The sequence below is a fragment of the Ovis aries genome, chromosome 17 (genome assembly GCF_016772045.2).
Source record: "Ovis aries strain OAR_USU_Benz2616 breed Rambouillet chromosome 17, ARS-UI_Ramb_v3.0, whole genome shotgun sequence".
Lineage (NCBI taxonomy): Eukaryota > Metazoa > Chordata > Mammalia > Artiodactyla > Bovidae > Ovis > Ovis aries.
Window position 1 is genome coordinate 15,459,869 of NC_056070.1, and position 14,367 is coordinate 15,474,235.

The following is a 14,367-nucleotide window of genomic DNA, read 5'->3' on the forward strand; positions in this document are numbered from 1 at the left end:
GAGGTCTGTCTTAGCCCAGGTCCTGAAGGGCTTTATAAAAACAGGACTCCTTCCCTACCCGCCTCAGCCAAAAATTGGATCAAGGAGTCAATAACATTTTTAAATTGACATCTAGTTGATTTACAATAATGTGTTAGTTTCCGGTGAATAGAATAGTGATTCAGCATTTTTGCAGATTATATTCCATTTTGGATGTTTTAAAAGATGTGCACTCCGTGCTTAGTCACTCAGTTCTGTCAGACTCTTTGTGACCCCATGGACTGTGGCCCACCAGGCTCCTCTGTCCATGGAATCCTCCAGGCAAGCATACTGGAGTGGGTTGCCACGCCCTCCTCCAGGAGATCTTCCCAACCCAGGGATTGCACCCTGGTCTCCTGAACTGCAGGTGGATTCTTTACCAGCCGAGCTAACAGGGAAGCCTGTATTTAAAAGATATCAGGTGTGATTTCCCTGCGCTATACAGTATATCCTTGATGCTTATCTATTTTATATGTAGTTTATTGATCTCATACCTCTAATTTATTCCTCTCCCATTCCCTCTCTCCTTTGGGAACCACAAGTTTGATTCTATATCTATGAATTTTTTTTTGCTTTGTATATATTTTCCTTTGTGTTACTTTTAGATTCCATATATAAGTGATATCATAAAGTTATTTGTTTTCCTCTGACTTACTTCACTAAGAACAATACTTTCTATGTCCATCCAAGTTACTGCAAAATGGTAGTGTGCATTTTTTATGGCTGAATAACATTCCATTAGTTATGTCTGAGTAATGTGGTTATATATATCACGTCTTCTGAATACAATTATCTGTTCATGATGTCAGTTTCCAAGAACACACAAACACAAAATGCATACCTGATGGTTATCAGATGGATAACTAATGGTTATGTGCATTTGATTCCAATCCCATTTAATATTTCTCTTTATTGGTTAAAAGGAAATCTTAAATACAAATGCAATGTAGTTTTATTTTAAATTTACTTAATCTGGTAATAACTTAGAGATCTAATTCTTTGTTAGAAATCCAGTCATTAGATATTAAGAATCTAAATTATCCCTTAAGGGATGGAAGAAGCTGGATTTTATAGATGATACAGGATTTGTTAGCAGAACCAGGACTTAGAATCTGTATTGCCAGATTCCTAGTTTTGAACGGTTTTTACTATTTCATTTTGCCTAGCTTCTTCAAGGAAAACAAAGAAGTAGAAATATTTTCTTTTCCAAAACAATAACGTGTGAATTTTGTATTGGGTTCCAAATTTCTTTTAAAACAATGGCCCAGTACAAGTTAGTTTTCCTCTGATGGAAGTCAAAGAAATGATGAGTTTGTGATCTGAAGAGACAGAAGAAACAGTTTCTGTGATCTAGCAATTCATATCTCTGCTTTGGAGCAGAAGGGAATGATAGACTGACACAGAATCAAAGTATCAAGTGTGTGCAGTAGATATAAAAGTCTTTTGAGTTGGGTTGCTATAAAGTGATTTTAAGGCATTGTATTGCATATCCAGGATGGGAGTATAAGGAATTCTCAGATGTTGGAGATGTAGTCAGTGGGTTAAAAAAAAAAAAAAAAGAAAGAAAAGAAACTTTTGTAAATAAATATGTTTTGATTCAGTTTTAAAGAAGAGCTTTCTAATGGTCAACAATAACTACAGACAGAATTACTGATATTTTCTTCCTGAGGTAGCCAGCTACTAAACTCAGTATCGATGATTGTGATAACTTGGTCAGGAGGTGGGATAGAGGTGTTTCAGATGACAGATGGGTGGCAAGACTACATGACAGTTTTTCCACAGTGATCTTTGCCGTCCCTTTCTAGCTTGAGATTCTGAGATATGCATGTGAACTGCATGCTGTTAACTGCTCAAGCTATGTTAACTGGTCAGTTTCTTCTTTTTCTTAACACGTCATCTTCTGTTTAATGACTAATACATCCTTTTCCAAAAAATCTGAGGACTCCTAGAAAGTGAAAGAGGAGAGTGAAAAAGTTGGCTTAAAGCTCAGCATTCAGAAAACTAAGATCATGGCATCTGGTCCCATCACTTCATGGGAAATAGATGGGGAAACAGTGGAAACAGTGTCAGACTTTATTTTGGGGGGTTCCAAGATCACTGCAGATGGTGACTGCAGCCATGAAATTAAAAGACGCTTACTCCTTGGAAGAAAAGTTATGACTAACCTAGATAGCATACTGAAAAGCAGAGACATTACTTTGCCAACAAAGGTCCATCTAGTCAAGGCTATGGTTTTCCAGTGGTCATGTATGGATGTGTGAGTTGCACTGTGAAGAAAGCTGAGCACCAAAGAATTGATGCTTTTGAACTGTGGTGTTGGAGAAAACTCTTAAGAGTCCCTTGGACTGCAAGGAGATCCAACCGGTCCATCCTAAAGGAGACCAGTCCTGGGTGTTCATTGGAAGGACTGATGCTGAGGCTGAAACTCCAATACTTTGGCCACCTCATGCGAAGAGCTGACTCATTTGAAAAGACCCTGATGCTGGGAAAGATTGCGGTCAGGAGAAGAAGGGGATGACAGAGGATGAGATGGTTGGATGGCATCACCGACTCAATGCACATGGGTTTGGGTGGACTCTGGGAGTTGGTGATGGACAGGGAGGCCTGGTGTGCTGTGGTTCATGGGGTCACAAAGACTCGGACACCACTGAGCGACTGAACTGGACTGAACTGAACTGAACTGAACATGCACCCCAGTGTTCACTGCAAGACATAGATGCAACCTAAGTGCCCATCAATAGACAAATGAATTAAGTAGATGTGGTATATGTGTACAACAGAATATTACTCAGCCATTAAGAGAAGAAAAAATAATGCCATTTCCAGCAGCATAGGTGGACCTAGAGATTATTATACTAAGTGAAGTAAGCCAGATAGCGAAAGCCAAATATCATATGATATCACTTAATGTGTGAAATCTACAATGTCATACAAATGAACTTATCTATGAGACAGAAACAGATTCACAGACATAAAGAACAGGCTTGTGGTTGCCAAGGGGAGACGAAGTGGGGGAAGGATGGATTGGGAGTTTGGGACTAACAGATACACACTATGATATATAAAATAGATTTAAAAGGACCTACTATATAGCACAGGGAATTATGTTCAATATCTTATACTAAACTAACATAGAAAAGACTGTGGAAAAGAATATATAACTGAATAGTTTTGCTGTACACCGGAAATGAATGCAACATTGTAAATTATACTTTGTTTAAAAATAAATTTAAAAACGGAAGCCTTGTACAAGGGTGTGTTATCAGAAAAGCCTTCATCACAGGCTTTTACCCTAGCATTCTCACCAAGTATCTATCTCTTCGTGGATCACTTAGACTCGTAACCTGTAAAGAAGACTGCAAAGTGGGTTTGAGGCATCCATCATTGTGGTGTGTAAACATGTAATGTGAACATTTCCCAGGTGTAGGAGAGATGTTCCAAAGGTAGTGAACAGTCAAATCCACCACACAGTAATTGCTGCCAATGGATCAATGTATTAGCATATGGACTTTCTGGTGTGCATATGTTTTAGTTTTGTTTAATACATCAAATAAAAGCTATATCTGTGATTACTGAATATGTGTTATATAATATTTGATATTAACACTTTGAATTATCTAATTTGAATTCAATTAAAAATAAAAGCCTTTTAAATAGACAATATTGTTACTACTGTCCCATTTTATAAATAAGGAAACTGAGACTTGAAGAAGTTAAGTTGTTCGTGGAGATACCGTTAATGAAGATAGGATTTTATGCTGAGTCTTACCTACTACAGTATACCTGTACAGCGGTTCCCAGTCTCCAGGGTCTAATGTCTGATAATCTGAGGTGGGGCTGATGTAATAATACTGGAAACAAAGTGCACAATAAATGTAAGGCACTTAAGTCATCCCAAACTATCCCCCACCCCCGTTGCTGTTCAGTTGCCCAATCGTGTCTGCCTCTTTGTGACCCCATGGACTGCAGCATGATAGGCCTCCCCGTCCCTCACCGTCTCCTGGAGTTTGCCCAAGTTCATATCCATTGTTCGGTTATGCCATCTAGCCATCTCATCCTCTACACCCACTTCTCCATTTGCCCTCAGTCTTTCCCAGCATTACGGTCTTTTCCAATGAATTGGCTGTTTGCATCAGGTAGCCAAAGTATTGGAGCTTCAGCTTCAGTCCCCCACCCCCTAGTTCATGGAAAAATTGTCTCCCATGAAACCAGCCCCTGGTGCCAAAAAGTTTGGATACCACTGATATACAAGATATATAACTTTAAAACTTGCTTTTCAGTTTTAATATTTTGCATAAATCTTTCTAAACCTGAATTCTAAACTCTTTTTAATGGTGACATACTATTCCACCAAATTAAAATAACACAGTATTTATAAAGTTTCATCTATACTTGAATATTTAGGCAATTTCTACGTTTTATCTATTGCGGTAATTCTTTATGTATACACCTTTTCCTGCCGCCCCTCCCCATTTAGGATTACTTGAGCCCTCTGGTGGCTCAGAGGGTAAAGCGTCTGCCTGCAGTGTGGGAGACTCAGGTTCGATCCCGGTGTTGGGAAGATCCTCTGGAGAAGGAAATGGCACCCCACTCCAGTACTCTTGCCTGGAAAATTCCGTGGACTGAGGAGCCTGGTGGGCTACAGTCCATGGGGTTGCAAAGAGTCAGACATGACTGAGCGACTTCACTTTCACTTTCCCTAGATAGAAACTCAGAATTAGAATTACTAGATCAAAGACCTTGAGTAACAGGCAAATTTGGCCTTGGAGTAAAGAATGAAGCAGGGCAAAGGCTAAGAGTTTTGCCAAGAGAACACACTGGTCATAGCAACCACCCTCTTCCAACAACACAAGAGAAGACTCTACACATGGACATCACCAGATGGTCAATACTGAAATCAGATTGACTGTATTCTTTCCAGCCAAAGATGGAGAAGCTTGATACAGTCAGCAAAACAAGACCAGGAGCTGACTCATGATCTGTGGCTCAGATCATGAACTCCTTATTGCCAAATTCAGACCTAAATTGAAGAAAGTAGGGAAAACCACTAGACCATCCAGGTATGACCTAAATCAAATCCCTTATGATTATACAGTGGAAATGAGAAGCAGATTCAAGGGATTAGATCTGATAGACAGAGTGCCTGAAGAACTGTGGATGGAGGTTCATGACATTGTACAGGAGACAGGGATCAAGACCATCGGCAAGAGAAAGAAATGCAGAAAAGAAAAATGTCTGTCTGAGGAGGCCTTACAAATAGCTGTGAAAAGAAGAAAAGTGAAATGAAAAGCAAAGGAGAAATGAAAAGATATATGCATCTGAATGCAGAGTTCCAAAGAATAGCAAGGAGAGATAAGAAAGCCTTCCTCAGTGATGAGTGTAAAGAAATAGAGGAAAACAACAGAATGGGAAAGACTAGAGATCTCTTCAAGAAAATTAGAGATACCAAGGGAACATTTCATGCAAAGATGGGTTTGATAAAGGACAGAAATGGTAGGGACCTAACAGAAACAGAAGATATTAAGAAGAGATGGCAAGAATACACAGAAGAACTGTACAAAAAAGATCTTCATGACCCAGATAATCATGGTGCTGTGATCACTCACCTGGAGCCAGAAATCCTGGAATGTGAAGTCAAGTGGGCTTTAGGAAGCATCTCTACAAACAAAACTAGTGAATCTGATGGAATTCCAGTTGAGCTCTTTCAAATCCAAAAAGATAATGCTATGAAAGTGCTGCACTCAATATGCCAGAAAATTTGGAAAATTCAGCAGTGGCCACAGGACTGGAAAAGCTCAGTTTTAATTCCAATCCCAAAGAAAGGCAATGCCAAACAATGCTCAAACTACCACACAATTGCACACATCTCACACACTAGTAATGCTAAAAATTCTCCAAGCCAGGCTTCAATAGTACGTGAACCGTGAACTTCCAGATGTTCAAGCTGGTTTTAGAAAAGGCAGAGGAACCAGAGATCAAATTGCCAACATATGCCGGATCATCAAGAAAGCAAGTGAGTTCCAGAAAACATCTATTTCTGCTTTTTTGACTATGCCAAAGTCTTTGACTGTGTGGATCACAGGAAACTGTGGAAAATTCTTCAAGAGATGGGAATACCAGACTACCTGACCTTGAGAAATCTGTATGCAGGTCAGGAAGCAACATTTAGAACTGGACATGGAACAACAGACTGGTTCCATATTGGGAAAGGAGTATGCCAAGGCTATATATTGTCACCCCGTTTATTTAACTTATATGCAGAGTACATCATGAGAAACGCTGGGCTGGATGAATCACAAGGAGGAATCAAGATTGCCAGGAGAAATATCAATAACCTCAGATATGCAGATGACACCACCTTTATGGCATAAAGTGAAGAAATAAAGAGCCTCTTGATGAAAGTGAAAGAGGAGAGTGAAAAATTTGGCTTAAAACTCAACATTCAGAAAACTAAGTCATGGCATCTGGTCCCATCACTTCATGGGAAATAGATGGGGAAACAATGGAAACAGTGACAGACTATTTTTTGGGGCTCCAAAATTACTGCAGATGGTGACTGCAGCCATGAAATTAAAAGACATTTGCTACTTGGAAGAAAAGTTATGACCAACCTAGACAGCATATTAAAAAGCAGAGACATTGCTTTGCCAACAAAGGTCTGTCTAGTCAAAGGTATGGTTTTTCCAGTAGTCATGTATGGATGTGAGAGTTGGACTATAAAGAAAGATGAGCATTGAAGAGTTGATGCTTTTGAACTGTGTTGTTGGAGAAGACTCTTGAGAGTCTCTTGGACTGCAAGGAGATCCAACCAGTCCATCCTAAAGGAAATTGGTCGTGAATATTCATTGGAAGGACTGATGTTGTTGCTGAAACTCCAATACTTTGGTCAACTATTGCGAAGAACTGACTCACTTGAAAAGGCCCTGATGCTGGGAAAGATTGAAGGTGGGAGGAGAAGGGGACAACAGAGGATGAGATGGTTGGACAGCATCACTGACTCAATGGATATAAGTTTGAGTAAATTCTGGGAGTTGGTGATGGACAGGGAGGCCTGGCATGCTGCAGTCCATGGGGTCACAAGAGTCAGACACAACTGAGTGACTGAACTGAACTGAGATCAAAGACTATGAAAACTTTTTTGAGAAGCCAGAGTCCCACTTTAATTTATTTTAATGATGAAGAAATAAACCCATTAGTTCATCTATTCAATATTCAAGACATTTCTTGCATGCCTCCTCTGAACTGGGTATGGTACCTGTGATAGGATGATGAACATTTGACTAGCAGTTATCTAAATGGTGCTATGGATTAGTGGATATTCAAATAGCGTGTGCCTGAAATGAGCATCTTGTATGAATTTTATATAGTGAGAATTCTTTCAAGATAGGAATACTTTTAGAGCTTTTACAGGTTTTAGAAAAGTGGCATTCAAAACAATTTCAAAATGGCACCATAGATGAACATTTTCTCTTCATTGCCAATTTGTTAGATGAAATATTGTCGATCATTGTTTTAATGGTTATTTCCTTGAGTACTAATGAAGTTGAACATTTTTCCATATGTTCATTAATGAGCTCTTTCTTCATTTTGATTTTGGTATTTAGTATTTATATAAAATAGATTTTGATGTATTGTATTTGCTGCAAATAATTTCACATCTGCTTTGCTTTTTAATTTTTTCTTTTTATGTTTTTTACCTAGGGAAGTTTTCTCACGTAGTCCAATCAACCTGTCTTATTCTTTCTAATTTCTTTTAGCACTTATATCCTTCAGAAGTAGACTTGCCCTCTCCAAAGAGACATATAAATAATCAATTCCATTTTCATTTATTTTTATGTTGCATTTCATTTATATTTAGTTCCATAATATGTTTGCAACTTAGATCTATATCTAATGGGACATATTAGATTTTTGTTTCAAAAGATAAGCAATTATCTCAACATTACTTATTGAACAATTTCTTTTTCATTAATTAGTGGTGTCTATTTTATTAGATTTCTTTTCTATATGCATTCATAAAGTCCTATGCCCATTTTTATCAATTTCTATCAAAATGAAAATAGCTAGTTTTCCCCCCTTCAAATTTTCTGAGGGCAGGAATTGTGTTTTCCCTTCAATAACTAGCATAGTGCTTGGCATATGACAGGCATTAAATATATGTTGAATAAATGCATAAAATAGGATGTTTCTGGGATATCTTATATGTCAATTTCTAAGCCAGTTCTGTACTATGTTAAATGTTGTATCACAACAATGTGTTTTATCATTAACTAGAACAAAACATCTCATTAATATTTGTATTCAAAATTTTCTTTATGATCCATGACTCTTTCTTCAAGTAAACTTTAGAAAGTTTTGACAGACTCTAAAATTACCTGTACTAGAATTTTGAATTTGAATTATGCTAAAAATATAAATTAATTTCAGGAGTAGTGATATTTTCGTTGTAAGTACTTTCCCACTCATACATGTGTTATAGTACTTATTTCCTTTATAGCTTTTAATAATTTTTTTTACAGAGTTATTCATAAGCACTTTGTGGGTTTTGTTGTTACTGCTGTAGTGAGTCAGGATGGTTGATGCCACTGGGAGTTACATTTATTTATTTTAAAAAAATTTACTTTCTGTTTATTGCTGTTATATTGAAGTTATTACTGCAAATTTATCCTGTATCCTGAGACTTTTCTTGATTCATTTTCTAAATTCTTGTAGAAAATTGTTTGTAGTTTTTTAGTTGATATGATGATTGTCAGCACTTGAGAATAATCTCATTTTTAGCTATTATAAATCCTATTTTGTTTTTACAGTAAGAGGTGGAAATTGAAGACCTAAAGTAAGATTCTAAAAGTCTACTTTTAGTTATATAGCCAGTGGGAATTTGCTGTATGATGCACAGAGTTCAAATCCAAAGCTCTGTGACAACCCAGAGGGATGGGAGGTGGCAGGAAGGTTTAAGAGGGAGGCACAGTATTGTAAATTATCCTTTAATTAAAATTTAATTTTTAAAAAGTCTACTTTTGAGATAGGGTTAAATTTTCACATCTATTTCAGAGACAGATAGATTCTAGTAATTCTACTATGTGTGTATATATATGTGTGTATGTTATATGTAATATCTGTGAAACGGGTTTTAACTGCTGGATCTTTTAGGGGACAAATAGTTGAGCTTTTTCAGAAGCAGAGAGGATCTCCATACTATACAACATTCTGACATATATGTCATCTCTTCCTAGTCCTTTCTAAACCCCACCCCACTTAGCTCTTGCCTTTGGCATAATATCCCCAAACCTCTCACTAATGGCACTCTTGACCTGGAGTCATCAGGCTGTCTGAGATCAACAACAAGGCGTCTCAAGCCCAGCATGCTTTCATGGGGCAATGTGGAAAGGCAGCTATCCAGCTCGGACTTTGGCTATATCCCCATCACACCAGAACTCCTGAGTAGAGGGAAAATGTGAGTCATGAGAGTCTGACCTATTTAGGGCCACAGGGTGAATATAGGAACCCAGGAAGCATAAAGTAGAGCCCAATAGAGGCTACACCATTTTAAAAATGTTGCCTAATTTATTGCTAGTCAATAATATTCAATTTAGTTGAATATTTAGTTGAAGTTGTCTAAGATAGAATTCTCTATTTTCTAAAGAAAACTTTATGTCCTAATTAAGGCCAGTATTCGACTTGATCATTTATTGTGAAGGCAATGAGAAGTGTTAAATAGGGCTTTCATTTGCATTCACTGTGTGGGATATTTATTTAAGACAACCCAGCACCTTGGTGGGTTTGGGTAAATTAGTTCTTGTTTCGTGATGGGAGCTGAGAAGTAATAAATAACAAAATAAAGGGGACAAAACAAGTATGAAAGACTCAGGCTCACATAACACCATTGATACTTCTGCATCTGAAGCGTTTATTCTTTGCACTTTCACAGTTATCCAGTTTACGTTCCATGTATTTCATCATCACTATGTGAGGGATTGCCCTTCCCCTGCATTCTTTACTTGTACTTTTGGAAGTTATTTTAAGGACTGTTTGGACACTTTGAGACTACACTGGCCTCTGAATATCCACACTGCAAGGTAGAGTCCTTACTTTTGCGATTGTCGTGACACCAGAATATCAAGAGATGTGCAGTCTGAGTGATAAGAATAAGACACAGGAATCCTTATGTGTACAACAGTGTCCAATGCTTAGTTTAGGGTGCATTTAAAAAGATAAGATAATGAATTATGGGTTTTTTTCCAGTGCTAGAATAAGTCGAATGAATAAAGCTACTTCACAATCTGATGAAAATGATTAACTAGACCAAAGTGTTTTCTGCAGAGTCTGCCTGAAAAAAGCTTAATATAGTGAACTCATAATTTTTGTACATAACTGGCATACTATTTTAATCCATTGTATTTAGAAATCAGTAGATGGTTTACATTTTCTTTAATAGCAACTGATTAGTTTAATGCTTTCTCCTGTTGTGAAACTATTTTTTCTAACACTTCAAGGCAATTCTGGATCTCTTAGGCTCAAAATATTATAAATCTTAAGAAAAACCATGATAAGGTGTTTTGTTTTCCCCAAATTAAATAAAACCTGGTGTTTGATTTAAAGTTAAGTCTGTAGTTGTCACCCCCCTGTATTAAAAACCATATAGAAGAAATATATGAGGCTGTGAGTGAGAAAATCTTAACATCACATCTGCATTGTTGACATGACTGGGAGAAAATTTGTTTTGAATAAAATACAGCAGAAAGTACAACTTTAACTCAATAAAAGTTATTGCTGTTTTGTTGACAGACAAAATGAAATTTGGTAATTGATGGTGCATTTACAATTTGAAAATTATCATCCTTGATAACAAAATAAGAAAAAGAACCAGGTGGCATTTTTTGATACATGTATTGAACAGCACATAATAAATATTTTGATAAACCACATGTCACAGTGATGGTAAAATGCCTAAACCAGATCACTGGGTTCAAATTTAAATACTAACACTTAAACTAGCTGTGGAATTCTGGGTTACCTCAGAGTTCATTGTCTATTGCCAATTCCTTCCCTGGTGGCTCAGTCAGTAAAGAATCTGGCTGCAGTGCAGGAGTCCCAGGTTCAATCCCCGGGAACATCCCGTGGAGAAGGATGGCTAACTACTCCAGTATTCTTTCCTGGAGACTTCCATGGACAGAGCAGCCTGGTGGGCTATATAGTCCATGGGATCGCAAAGAGTCAGACATGACTGAACGACTTTTCACTTCACTTCACTTCACTGTCTATATTATACGGGTAATAGTATCTCACAGGGTGGTTTGCTGGGGATCCCAAAGTCCACCTTTAGTCTCAATTATTTGTTAGAGGGTTCCCAAGATTCAGAGAAGCTGTTATACTCACAGTCATAGATGGGTATTGGCATATATACACTACTGATACTATGTGTATGATAGATAACTAATGACAGCCTACGGTATAGCACAAGGAACTCTAATCAATGCTCTGTGGTCACCTTAATGGGAAAGAAATCCAGAAATGAAGGGATATGAAGTGTAAATGGCACCCCACTCCAGTACTCTTGCCTGGAAAATCCCATGGATGGAGGAGCCTGGTGAGCTGCAGTCCATGGGGTCACTAAGAGTTGGACACGACTGAGCAACTTCACTTTGACTTTTCACTTTCATGCACTGGAGAAGGAAATGGTAACCCACTCCAGTGTTCTGGAGAATCCCAGGGACGGGGGAGCCTGGTGGGCTGCCGTCTGTGGGGTCGCACAGAGTCGGACATGACTGAAGTGACTTAGCAGCAGCAGCAGCAGCAGCAGTGCGTATGTGTAGCCGATTCACTTTGACCATTTTTGTTTACCTCTTCTGTGTATCCTTGCCACCTCTTAATATCTTCTTCTGATAGAGAAGAAGAGATTGTTACTGTTTCTGTCCTTTATCGTGCCCATCCTTGCACGAAATGTTCCCTTTTTATCTCCAGTTTTAGTGAATAGGTTTCTAGTCTTTCCCATTTTATTTCACTTCTCTGTTTCTTTGCATTGTTCATTTGAAAAGGCCTTCTTATCTCTCCTTGCTATTCTCTGTAACTCTACATTCAATTGAGTATATCTTTCCCTTTCTCCCTTGCTTTTTGTTTCTTTTCTTTCCTCAACTATATGTAAAGCCTCCTCAGATAACCACTTGGCCTTCTTGCATTTCTTTTTCTTTGGAATGGTTTCTCTGCCTCCTGTACAGTGTTACCAACCTCTATCCATAGTTCTTCAGGCACTCTGTCTACCACATCTAGTTCCTTGAATCTATTCATCACCTCCACTGTCTAATCATAAGGGATTTGATTTACATCATACCTGAATGGCCTAGTAGTTTTCCCTACTTTCTTCAATTTAAGCCTGAATTTTGCAATAAGGAGCCGATAATCTGAGCCACAGTAAGTTCCAGGTCTTGTTTTTACTGACTGTAGAGAGCTTCTTCATCTTTGGCTGTAAAGAACATAATCTGATATTGGTATTGACCATCTGGTAATGTCCTTGTTGAAGGAGGTGTTCACTGTGACCAGCATGTTCTCTTGACAAAACTCTGTTAGCATTTGCCCTTCTTCATTTTGTATTCCAAGGCCAAACTTGCCTTGTTATTCTGAGTATCTGTTGACTTCCTGGTTCTGCACTCCAGTCTCCTATGATGAAAATGACATCCCTTTCTGGTGTTAGTTCTAGGAGGTGTTGTATGTCTTAAGGGCACCTGCATGTGTTCATACTCAGTTGTGTCTGACTCTTTGCGATCCCCTGGTCTGTAGCCCACCAGGCTTCTCTGTCCACGCGATTCTCCAGGCAAGAATACTGGAGTGGGTCACCATGTCCTACTCCAGAGGATCTCCCTGACGCAGGGATTGAACCCATGTCTCCTTTGCCTCCTGCACTGGCGAGTCACTTGGGAAGCCCCTAAGGGCACATGGGGATGCCCTTAATTCTCTGAGCCACCATGTGTGACCACATGTGTGAAGTGGTCACATGTGGTCAGCCAGGGAAGCTCAGCTGACCTCTGGTGTCTAGAGTTTTATTAGAGGTCAGTCACAGAAGCTTGCAGCACCAGATGACTGACCTCACTATTCAGATTTCAGCCACCCCTCTTCCAGCAAAACAGCTGTTCACCATAAATGTATCTGGGCCACCTAGAGCAGTAGAAACACGTATGGAGACTTTATCAGTCAGCCTATTCCAAGAGCTCAGAGGTCATCTTCCAGGAGCTAGACTAAGGCCAGTTCTGAAGAAGGACCTTTCTTTAGAAAGGATAGCATTTCAGGAACTCAAGCCTGCTGAGTTAACCCTTGCCTGCCCAGTAGTTATGAGGAATACATGAGTTGATCCAAAAACTTAGAATAATGCTTGGCGCATGTAAGCAAATAAATGAGTCAGCTGGACTTCCTTCCTGTAGACCTCTGTGAGCTGAAAGAAGCAGATTAAGTTGAATACAAATAAGAAATAGCTGTATTCCATGAATCTTGTGATCATAAGTCCTCAAGATTGGAATAATGGGTATTACAAGCAAATCAAATATTTTACCTAGGAAAGAGGCATTCCTATAGATGAAGCTATTTGCAAAACAGAAATAGAGACACAGATGTAGAGAACAAATGTATGGACCCCAAAGGGGGAAGGAAGGCCTGGGATGAACTGAGAGATTGGGATTGACATATATGCATTATTGATACTATGTATGAAACAGATAATGAATGAGAACCTACTGTATAGCGCAGGAAGTATAGTCAGTGCTCTGTGGTGACCGAAGTGGGAAGGAAATCCAGAAAAGGAGGGGATATGTGTATATGTATATCTGATTCACTTTGCCATATGGCAGACATTAATACAACATTGTAAAGCAACTATACTCCAGTAATTTTTTTTTTTTTAAAGAGGAGTTCCTGGTGAAACACCAAATCCTAACATTTGTCTTTTTGTTCTTTGCAGAGCTCTGAAATCAGCAAGGCCGTAATAAAGAGTAGAAGTATTTGAAGAATACAAGAAAGCAGGTACGAATGTGGTTCTCAATAATCAACTCATAATATTGATTTAGATTGATGATTTATTCAAACCTACAGCCCCCATTATAAAAATATTTTACAAAAATGCAAGTTTGATGTTTTAGAATGTGTATGACTGCATATTATAGATAGATAATTATATCCTAAAGAGGAACTTATTTCTATGTATACTTTAAATCAATTTTGAGGATTTCAGTTAGGCCAGCCCAAGGGACACATGGGCTTCCCTTGTGGCTCAGCTGGTAAAGAATCTGCCTGCAGTGCAGGAGACCTGGGTATGATCCCTGAGTTGGGAAGACCCCTGGAGAAGGGAAAGGATACCTGCTCCAG

General features: G+C 38.5%; 1 protein-coding gene across 13 annotated transcripts in view; it reads left to right on the plus strand.

Annotated features, from left to right (window-relative positions):
• The window catches only part of INPP4B (inositol polyphosphate-4-phosphatase type II B), an 887,198-nt gene that overhangs the window by 413,802 nt on the left and 459,029 nt on the right, over positions 1-14,367 (plus strand). For all 13 annotated transcript variants that reach the window (XM_015101375.4, XM_042234315.2, XM_060400642.1 and 10 more), the window contains one exon: positions 13,964-14,025. The gene's annotated coding sequence lies outside the window, so the exon portion shown is untranslated. The remainder of the gene's footprint in view (positions 1-13,963; positions 14,026-14,367) is intronic.